We start from the raw sequence: 10541 nt of genomic DNA, 5'->3' as shown, positions 1-10541 counted from the left end.
TTCGGAGATACCTGTAGAGCATCTTTATAGTCACCCAGTTACGTTGCGACGTTTGATACACACAAAGCATTCCTCCGGTGTCCGTGAGTTATATGATCTCATGGTCATAGGAACAAATACTTGACACGCAGAAAACAGTAGCAACAAAATGACACGATCAACATGCTACGTCTATTAGTTTGGGTCTAGTCCATCACATGATTCTCCTAATGATGTGATCCCGTTATCAAGTGACAACACTTGCCTATGGCCAGGAAACCTTGACCATCTTTGATCAACGAGCTAGTCAACTAGAGGCTGACTAGGGACAGTGTTTTGTCTATGTATCCACACAAGTATTGTGTTTCCAATCAATACAATTATAGCATGGATAATAAACGATTATCATGAACTAAGAAATATAATAATAACTAATTTAGTATTGCCTCTAGGGCATATTTCCAACAAGTATCACTACAGCAGTTTTCACGATGAGGAATATGAAAAATAGTTTATACAGTACGAAGGCACAGAGAAAGCAGGTGAGGATTAACTTGCGTGTAGATTTGAGGTTGAGAAATTTCAGAGAAAGTCTTCAGCAAATTCTTCAAATGGTGTCAATGAAAATCTTCAACATACAATATTGAGGAATCGAAATAGTTGAAGAAATAGAACCCGTATCACGGTAAAGAGAGAGGTTGATGACCCAGTTCCAACTGTTGTGACAGTTGTACGTCTGGTTTGGAGAGGCTTGGTATTGAAACCAAAGGACACACAATCCCTGGACACACAGTCCCTACCATATTATCCTTGAGCTAAGGACACGCAGTCCTCGCCCAACACTTGTGGTAAGTCTTCAGGGCAGACTTCCAAACCCTTACAAACTTGGTCACCCGGCGATCAACAATTGACTGCTGGAATGCTCTAGACCATGACGCCTAACCGTCTGGAGGATGCACAGTCCTCAAAGATAAAAGGCTTCAGTCCCACACAGGAACAAATTCTTCAGTGATGCTCAATCACTTGGTTTTTGGTTTGTGGTTTGGTGTTTGGGGTATTTCCTCACTAATGATTTACTCTCGAAGACTAAGGAATTTGGGTTGCTCTAAATGACAGGTGTCAGTTTCTCACGGAGCTGCCAACCAGCTAATGGTTGTGGGGGTGGTTATTTATAGCCTGGGAGCATCCCGACATGATTTGACATTAATGCCCTTAAATAATATGACCGTTGGTGTGGAGAAGATCAGTGATGTGACGCGAATTGTGGTAACGGTCGGGACCCTCAAATGTGAGAGTCCTCATGCCTCTCGTATTCCTCACTTGAGGCTTTTGGTAGGATTACGCTTTGGTTGAGCATCATGAGGAAATTCATTCTGAAGTGTTACCTCGACCCCCTTTAACAGTACAGTGTTCCTCTGACTCAAGAGTGAAGAAAATGAAACAGAAAGAATAAGTCTTCAAGCTTTAAAGTCTTCGGATCATTTTTCTTCAGGACACACCGAATTCGTCATCTTCAATATTCTCATGAGGAATATCAATTTCATCGCAATTTCTTCGCGATTCAAATCTTCAGCATCAGGCCAATTTCCTCAGCCGAAGATATACATTTTTAGGGGTCGATATTCATCATATAATTCAAACTTCTGAGTGACTTATAGATCATGTGTATCCTCATGAACACATTAGATACTTAACCTATAAGTATTCAAACCACCAAAATCACTAAGGGCACTAGATGCACTTACAAAAGTGAAGCTTCCTTCTACAACAGAAGTGAGGAAAACTAAGGATACTGAAAAGGAAGCGTCAATGAAGAGGAAGGCCTCAACAGCTATGAGTCCTCAGAAGCAAAATGCTTGAGGACTTTGAAAACTTTCTCAAGTACTCCACTAGATGCCACCACTATCAACGTTGCACCCTCCTATGTGATGGTGCCATTTGGTGCTATGATGGTGCTATTTGGTGTTGAACACGTCATCCAAGAAGGGGATGAAGAAATGGAAGACACCCGCTTTGCTGCTTCCACACCAATTGATGAGGAAATTCAAGCTGATCCAAATCCTTCAATTCCTCAAGCCTCATCTCCTCCGCCACGGCAGAACCCCGATGTGGGAGATGAAGACATGGATGAAGACGTGGACATTGGCAGCACAACACCAGTGATCCATGACGACTTCTGGGTACAGCCTCATCCCAACTCGCCATTTACCACTTCAATTCCTCAAGTGCCTCTCTCCCATGTAGCAACTGAAATTCACACTGCGTTTGAAGAAAAGAGCACTCCGATGAAGTCCATCCCGAAAACTGAATCAGCTGCATCAGCTTAAGACACTGCCACTCAAACTGTACCTGAGGAAACTACTACGCTAGAAGTTGATGAATCTGACAGCATATTCCTCAAACTAAGAAGAGTGATGCTGAAGAACGTATTCCTCATACTGAAGACACTACCTCTGAACCTCATGTTCATGAATTCTTTGATGAACATCACTATTTCATCAACACAAATCCTTTTGACTCTCCATGGATCAGGCACAAAAGATTTCGGACCCTTGGTCAAATGAACTACTATGGTGCAGTACTCATCAATAACGACAAGTTTTTTCCTCACATGCAAATTCCTCATGTAGATATGGAGGATATTCCTTGCTACAGTCGAGTTCTTCAAGTTCCTCAGGAAGCTGGACTATTAAAATTCCGTGCTGACATCTGTGACTGGAATGAAGAAATCATTTTTCAATTCTATGCAACATCGCACATCTGAGGAGATGTCTCTGATGTCAACACTTGGGTTCTGGACTGGATGACTCAAAATACTCACTACACAGCCCCTGCCATGGAATTACTTCGGGCACTTCCAGTTCCACTTCCCTCAGAAGGAGCCAGATGCATCTATGAAGAAACTGAACTAAAAAATCACCCGATGCAAGTGCTCATGAAGCCTTTGGCTCTTGGCAAGCCGCCAAGAACCAAATTCCTCGCAAAGGAATTGATATATGTCCCTAGGACTCTGTACCGTACTTTATCCAAAACCTTCTGTCCAATCAAGGGTCATGACTCCAACGATGAAGAAATCGTGGGCATCATGAAGAATTTGATCTTCAATATGATCCATGGAATTCCAATTAATATTCATGATTTCTTCATGAGGACTCTATCCCACACTGCTGTATCACCTTTTGACTTGAAGCCTTATGCGCCATGGATCATGAGATTCATCAGGACCAGATCTAGAATTCCTTACAAGGCATATATTGTGAATCACCTCAAGTACTTGCCTCCACTTGAAGTCGTCAAGAGTTCTTTCGAGATGATTGAAGGCAAAGGAAAATCTGTGATTGATGAAGGAACTCGGCCCCTTGATGGCCAATTTCATCCTCCACCAATGACGACAGTGTCTCACAAGACTCAACTGCCACAGGCAAAGCCCCTAGTCTCTATACCGCGTGTGATGACTAATTGTGAGATCTTGCTAAGTCTTCATCAGACGGCTGATCACAACCAGAAATGGGTAAAGCGTCAATTTGGTGTCATTGTGAAAGACCTCAACGCGACTTAGAATGTAGTGATGAAAGATCACTCCTATCCTCATGAGATCTTGGACCGCACATGGGCCATTCTATCTCACCTCAAGACTTCTGAGGAAATCGCTGAAATGGAGTTCCAGCCAGACTTCGACTGGTCCTGGCTGCCAAAGAAGAAGTTCAAGAAGATTCCAGTCCCTCAACTCGTGTGCATCTCATTTTCCTCAACACGCACAACACATGACATTGAAGACCTTGACGACACTCCTATGACGAACGACCCCAACGCTCCTCCTCCACCAATAAAGTGATATTCTTCAAGGGCGTTAGTCCTCAGCTTCATCCCTTTTCATCACTTGATAACAAAGGGGGAGAAATCTTAGTTAGTCTTCAAGGGGGGTATACTTTATTAGTTTATGGGCTTTTGAACGATATTTTCTTTAAGTTACAACTCTCGTTCTTCTCAAGTGTTTGGTTGTATGAGTTGTAAACTTATGCCCGGTGGTGGTCCGGCACTTTTGAACCGTTTCCTTTCATGCTTATTCCTCATGATGATTAATGGATGCATGCTGAAATTCGCCAGACTCCACTTTCCATCATGCATTTCAATTTCCTCAAGTTATATGTCAAACGCCTGCATGGATTACAAGATATATGGAGAGATCTCCATGGTACAAATCCTCAATGTGCATTTGCAGTCCAAAGCAAATTCCTAAAATATGCACATCTTCAGGGGGAGTCTCTCTATATCTAGCATTCAAATTCTTCAAACTCTGTACTTGCACTTTATATTATTATCCCGGTTGAAAACTTAATCTATTCATCATCAATCACCAAAAAGGGGGAGATTGTAAGTGCATCTAGTGCCCCTTAGTGATTTTAGTGTATTAAAGACTTATAGGTTAAGAGACTGATATGTTTGTGATGTACACAAGCTCTATAAATCGCTCAGGAGTTTGAGTTATTCAAAGAATATCAACCCCTAAAAATGAATATCTTCAGCTGAAGACTTTGGTATTTCCTCTGAAGACTTTGAAAGTGAGGAAATTGGTGTGTCCATGAAAAAATCGATGTGAAGACTCTGAAGCATGAAGACTTTCTTTTTCATAGTTTCATTTTCTATATTCTGTGTAATAGGACCACCATAGTGTTAAAGGGGGTTGAGGTCGAATTGAGGTAAAGTTTCCAAGTGATGCTCATCTCAAAGGCTACACATTCAAACCCTTCGGATAAAGCCTTTGGAAATCTTCAACAACTTAGTCAAATTCTTCAGTGAGAGAGAAGAAGATATTCTGGTCTGTGAGGAAATTGCTCTAACTGAGGAGTTAGGTCTTTGCTAGTGTGAATCACCTACATGTGAAGAACATGAGTGACATGAGGACTTTCATAGCCGAAATGTTATGATCGAGGCTCTGCTGCGCGCCAGTTGTCCCCAACCTTATCCACCTAATAGTAATATCATTAGGGCATTTATGTCAATTCATGTCAGGATTGCTCCCCGTCTATAAATAGACGCCCCCATAACCACTAGTTGGGTGGCTGCTCCACGAGAGAAACTGACACTTGTCATTTCATAGAAACCCACTCCTCGAAGACTTTGAGAGAAAATCATCATTGAGGAAAAAACCCAAACACCCAAACCAAAACCCAAAAACCCCAAAGTGATTGAGCATCACTTAAGAAATTGTTCGTGTGTGGAAACGATGCTTATTACCTTTGAGGATTGTGCATCCTCCAGACGGTTAGGCGTCTTGGTCTAGAGCATCCAGCAGTAAATTGTTGATCGCCGGGTGACCAAGTTTGTGAGGGTTTGGAAGTCTGCCCTGAAGACTTACCACGAGTTTTGGGCGAGGATTGTGTATCCTTAGCTCAAGGAGAATACGGTAAGGCATTAGTGTCTTGGGACTGTCTGTCCTTTGGTTTAAATACCAAGCCGCTCCAAACCAAAAGTACGCATGTCACAAGAGTTGAAACTGGGTCATCAAATCATTGTCTTCATCGAGCACATGATTCTAATTCCTTAACCCTTTCATTTCCTCAATTGTATGTTGACAACTTTGATCTTTACTGTTTGAAGAATTTGACTGAAGACTTTTTGAAATTCATCAAATCACATTCTTCACTTAAGTAATTCGTCACCTGCTTATCCTGATCACGCTACTTGTGCAACCTGAATGTTTCATTTTACTCTGACGACTAAGCTATCGCTGTTTTTGCACATTTGTTTGAGTAATTATTCCGCTGCACTCAGTTCGTGAGTGAGAACTTTTCACACTAGGAATTTCCTGAGTGACGAATTTGTAAAAATCGCCTATTCACCCCCCCCTTCTAGGCGATATAACGCACTTTAATGTAAACATTCAGTTAAATGTAATTGTTGTCTCTGACAGCGTTCTGGGAATGAGGGTACCCAGACCTGCCTGCCTGCGGCCTAGGGTCGACCCACTTCATCAAGCAAACCGACGAGCCTGGCACCACCCAAGACAAGGCCCTCGCGAGGGGCCAAGCCTCGCGAGGAGGAACAACACCAAGACCCGTAGGGGGCTTCCTCAGGACCCATCTGGAGCGGCGGATATTCCCAGGCGAGGCCCGGCCTCACGAGTCAAGGATGACGTAGAGGAAGGACAGACGAGCAGCGGACAGCAGGGCAGCGTAGTTTCCCCTTTAGTGCAAAGGGGGCATGGACGTACCGGGGTTCCGAGGGCATCTCCCAAAGGTTTCCATTTTGGTGCAACAAGGTCGTCGTCGCCCGTCAGTAGGGCACACGTCACCCCTGGGCCCGTCCCTACAGCATCGACAACTACTTTGCACGTGAAGGCCACCTTTGGGAAGGGGAGCATGTTCCCCTGTTCCCCTTCAAAATTGGCCATTGTGGGATCCCTTGCTGCCGAAACGATAATGGAAGAGAACCCGGGTCGCCACTATATATAGAGGATAGGATACTTCGTAGAGGAGGATAGATTCATTCACCCACGAGCACCACGCAAAGTCACCCAGCCTCCAAAGGCCCCTGACACTGTACTAGTTCTTCCACCGTCCTCCAAGAGAGGCAATCCACCAAAGCGGGAGTAGGGTATTGCATTCACAGTGGCCCGAACCTGGGTAAACTGATGTGTTCTTTGCCTTCCTAACCATCGAGTGAGTTCCTTGCCATTCTTAGCGAGTAGCGAGCTAGCTGAGGCGAGCCAGTGAGAGATCTTCGTACACGCCGCTGAGTTTGAATCTTAAGGGTTTTGCGGAGCCCGAAATCCGACATTTGGCGCGCTAGGTAGGGGGCGTGTCAAGGTCTCTCCTAGGGCCCGGCCAGCTGAAGCTTATCACACTCATGGTAGGGGGATGTCGAATCCACGCGGAGAGGCGAGCCGCTCGCGTGGCGCGGACGGCACAAACGGCAGAGACGCCACGCAACGCTCTACTACACCGTCGGCCGGTGTTCACACCGGACGAGTTTCCGATGGGGCGCCGGAAGCTGCCGCCTTCACCAACTGCTGGGCATCCCCCTATCGCTCCGAGCCTTCCACGCGTCCAGGTTGTTCCTTCCCCCCTCCGAACCTGCCAGCACCCGACGCACACACATGTCGCGCTCCTGGTGGAGCATGAGCTCACATGCCAGCCAGCTACCCGCCGCCGCTGCACCAACAGACACATGCACGCTCTTGGGCGCAACGCCACCGACGAGACCCAAGCGTGCCCCCACAGGAGCCGCGCTCGTCGGCCCGCATAGCCAGGGGCTACAACCGGGGAACCACGCGTGTGCGTCCCAAACTCCCACTCAGGCCCACCCTTACTAGAGATTCGACAGAGCTGCTGGAGGCACGGGATACGACCACAGTGGGGAGGCGTCACCCATCTCCCACCGGCGCGCTTCACGGAGCAGGGAGGGAGTACCGGAGGCCCGACGACATCATTCCCTGGAGGCACGCTCAGTTCAACGACGATCGCGCAAGCACACGTATGGGCTACGAAGGAGGTAGTGCAGGCCATCACCGCGGCAGGGGACGCGCACGCGACCCCGAGGGAAGCCCCCACGCAAACAGGTATGATGAGCACCGCGGGTGCGGCACGCGTGGTGGCTTCGCGAGGACATCCAGCGCGGGTGTCCTCGCGGGGCACACCTGGTAGAGGGGAGCTGCTTCGTGCACACGCGTGGGTGTGGGGACCAGGGACCTCTCGTGTGGGGCTGGGTGGGCGCACCCTTGTACCCAGGCCGGGAGGCCCCAGCCGAGGGACTGAGGATGGAACACACGCCCATGTTCCCGGGCCAAATGATCCCAACCTGGAGGCCGGGGGTGGTATACCCACCCCTGCCTCCGGGGTGCAAGACGCCCGCCTGGGGACTAGGGGTGGAACACACGCCCAAATCGCCAGTGCGAGCTTCATTCGGTCACCAGCAGGTGTTTGGGTACCCGTCGTTGCCCTCAGGATGGGCCAGCCCGGCCTGGGGGCATGGCCCAGGGTACCAACGAAGGAACATGGGGGGCCCCAGCGAGGCGCGCTGGGGCAATGCCCCCGGAACTCAGGACTTGTCGTCTGGGCGAGCTCCCCGGCCAATGAGCACTGGGGGCTCCCCCCATGCTCGGGGGCTTGCTCAGGACGGGCCATGCTACGCCGCTGTGAGACCGGGGACCATGAGCGGGGCATGCGCCTGTGAGGTATGGGGCTCCTGAAGCGTCCCCGAGACCTGCATCAACCCATAGCACCTCTGCATCGTCCTTCAATCCTTCCGGGACCTACTTCAACCCGTGACGCTCTCACGTAATAACGAGCCGAGGCTGTATATGCCCAGGGCCCCCCGAGGACGTGAAAGGGGTCCACCCCACGCCTAGTGGAAGACCTATGCTCCGTGCTGGGTACAGATGGAGGCAATCAACACAGTCCACCAATGACTCCCGAAGCTCAGGCCCCAATGCCTTGGGGGTAGGGACACTCGCGAGGCCAAAGCGTCCTCGCGACCTCCCAGATACACCCCCACTGTGACACTCTCACATAATAACAAGCCGAGGCTATATACGCCCAGGGCCCCCCGAGGACCCGGAAGGGGTCCTTCCCACGCCTAGTGGAAACCCTATGCTCAGCACTGGGGGGAGACGGAGGAGGTGAATAGCTTTGGAGCCGGACGCGGCCGTTTTCTCGTTCTTCTCTCGTGTTTCAAGTTGCGACCCTCAAGGGCCTCCCCTTTTGTATTTTGAGCTGTCAAAGGCTCGAAGATCTCTTTGTTTCATGTTTTGAAAAGAAAAGAAGGACATGGATTTCTTCTCTACGTTTCTTTTGAGTCATCTTTCTCCTTTTGTTTTGATTGGTGTTTCGTGGAAACCACGGGCGACCGCCGAGTCCCCTGAGGCAACCACAAAGGGGGTAGAATGAGGAATCGCTCGAGCGCCAAAGGGGGCTCCTGAGGCGCGCCTCAAGAGCCTTACCGATCATAAGGCCACTTGCCCTCCTTGATGTCGTCCTGGAATTCTGGTCGGTATCAGGGGGGCGGGGCCCCGCCCCTTAGATGCATCCTTCGTGGCCATACCTCATGGGGCTGGGGAAATGTGCGGGACTGGGACCTGTCGATGTAGAGAGGTTTGAGTGTCAAGGGGGGCTCCTGAGGAATATGCCTCATGAGCCTTACCGGTCGTAAGGCCACTCGACCACCCAGGTGCCGCCATGCCGGTACCCAGGGCATCGGGGCCTTGCCCCGTGAGGAACAACCTTGGTAACGGGTTGTGCCTCACGGTGACAGGGAAATGTGCGGGACCGGGACCTGCAAACACAGAGTGCCTAAAGGGTCCTCAAACCGCCCCGCAAGAAGGAAGGAAGCGTCACGAACAAAGCCATACTCGCGGGTTAGACCGCCAGCTTCACGACAATGCTGGGCACGCACCGGCCATGGCCAGGAGGAAAATATCCCACACACCTCGTCCCCAAAGGATGCGTTGAAAGATACCCCCCAAGTTACATCCAAGTTGCTATCAAGCCTAGTACATAACCATATCAGGAGGACAAGGCCACGGATCAAGCGGACACATCGTCGCCAGAGCTGGCGCCGCCGCCTTCGGGAGCGAGCCTTGTCACGAGGTCTTCAACATGGACCTCGACCCATTCGGCTAGGGTGGCACGGATCATTTCTGGCACCGGATCCAGCATGACGACAAAGTCAAAGTCTGGGTCGAGGCGAAGGAAGTGGCTGAAGACGTCTGAGGCTCCTTGGCCCAAGAGGTCTCGCATCCTCTCATGTGCAAACGTGTGGGCCTTCTCGGCACCCGCTTCGAGACGCTCCACGACGCGGAGGAAGAAGCCCATGTACCCACCGTCATCGGGGGCCAGGGGGCCGGAGACACCCTCGCCGCAGATGTCGCTCACGGCCCGGGAGGCTCTCCCCTCCAAAGATAGGAACATCCGGGAATGCTCAAGTTGGAGGTCACGAGCGTCGATCGCCTCTCCAGAGGCCTCTCCAACCAGGGAAGCCGCACCTTTCACCCATTCATAAAGTATACCTTCGGCGATAGCCTGGGTGTCTAGCGTGGCCCGCTGGCGTTTCACCTCCTGATCCAACCTTTTCCAAAGGGCGTTGACCTCATTTTTCAGGTGGCCACGACGCTTGAGGAAGCAGGAGTCCTGGAGCCTCAGCTTTGCACGATAGTCAAGGAGAAGGGTGTTGGAAATATGCCCCAGAGGCAATGATAAAATAGTTATTATTATATCTCCTATTTCAAGATAATCATTTATTATCCATGCTATAATTGTATTGAATGAAAACATAAATGCATGTGTGGATATATAGACAAAACAATGTCCCTAGTAAGCCTCTAGTTGACTAGCTAGTTGATCAAGGATGGTTGAGGTTTTCTGACCATATGCAAGTGTTGTCACTTGATGACTGGATCACATCATTAGAAGAATGATGTGATGGACAAGGTCCAAACTATAAACATAACATGTGATCGTGTCATTTTGTTGCTATTGTTTTCTGCGTGTCAAGTATTCATTCCTATGACCATGAGGTCATGTAACTCACTGACACCGAAGGAATACCTTGTGTGTATCAAACGT

The 10541-nt window shown here is 49.2% G+C and overlaps 1 pseudogene; it reads left to right on the top strand.

The window, feature by feature from the left end:
* The first annotated feature begins 6839 nt into the window (after positions 1-6839).
* Positions 6840-8170, top strand: LOC123441767 (annotated as a pseudogene).
* The last annotated feature ends 2371 nt before the right edge of the window (positions 8171-10541 follow it).

Source organism: Hordeum vulgare, chromosome 3H, assembly GCF_904849725.1.
Source record: "Hordeum vulgare subsp. vulgare chromosome 3H, MorexV3_pseudomolecules_assembly, whole genome shotgun sequence".
In the NCBI taxonomy this organism is placed as follows: domain Eukaryota; kingdom Viridiplantae; phylum Streptophyta; class Magnoliopsida; order Poales; family Poaceae; genus Hordeum; species Hordeum vulgare.
Note: the sequence above shows the minus strand (reverse complement) of the source record. Positions and strands in the feature narration are given on the sequence as shown.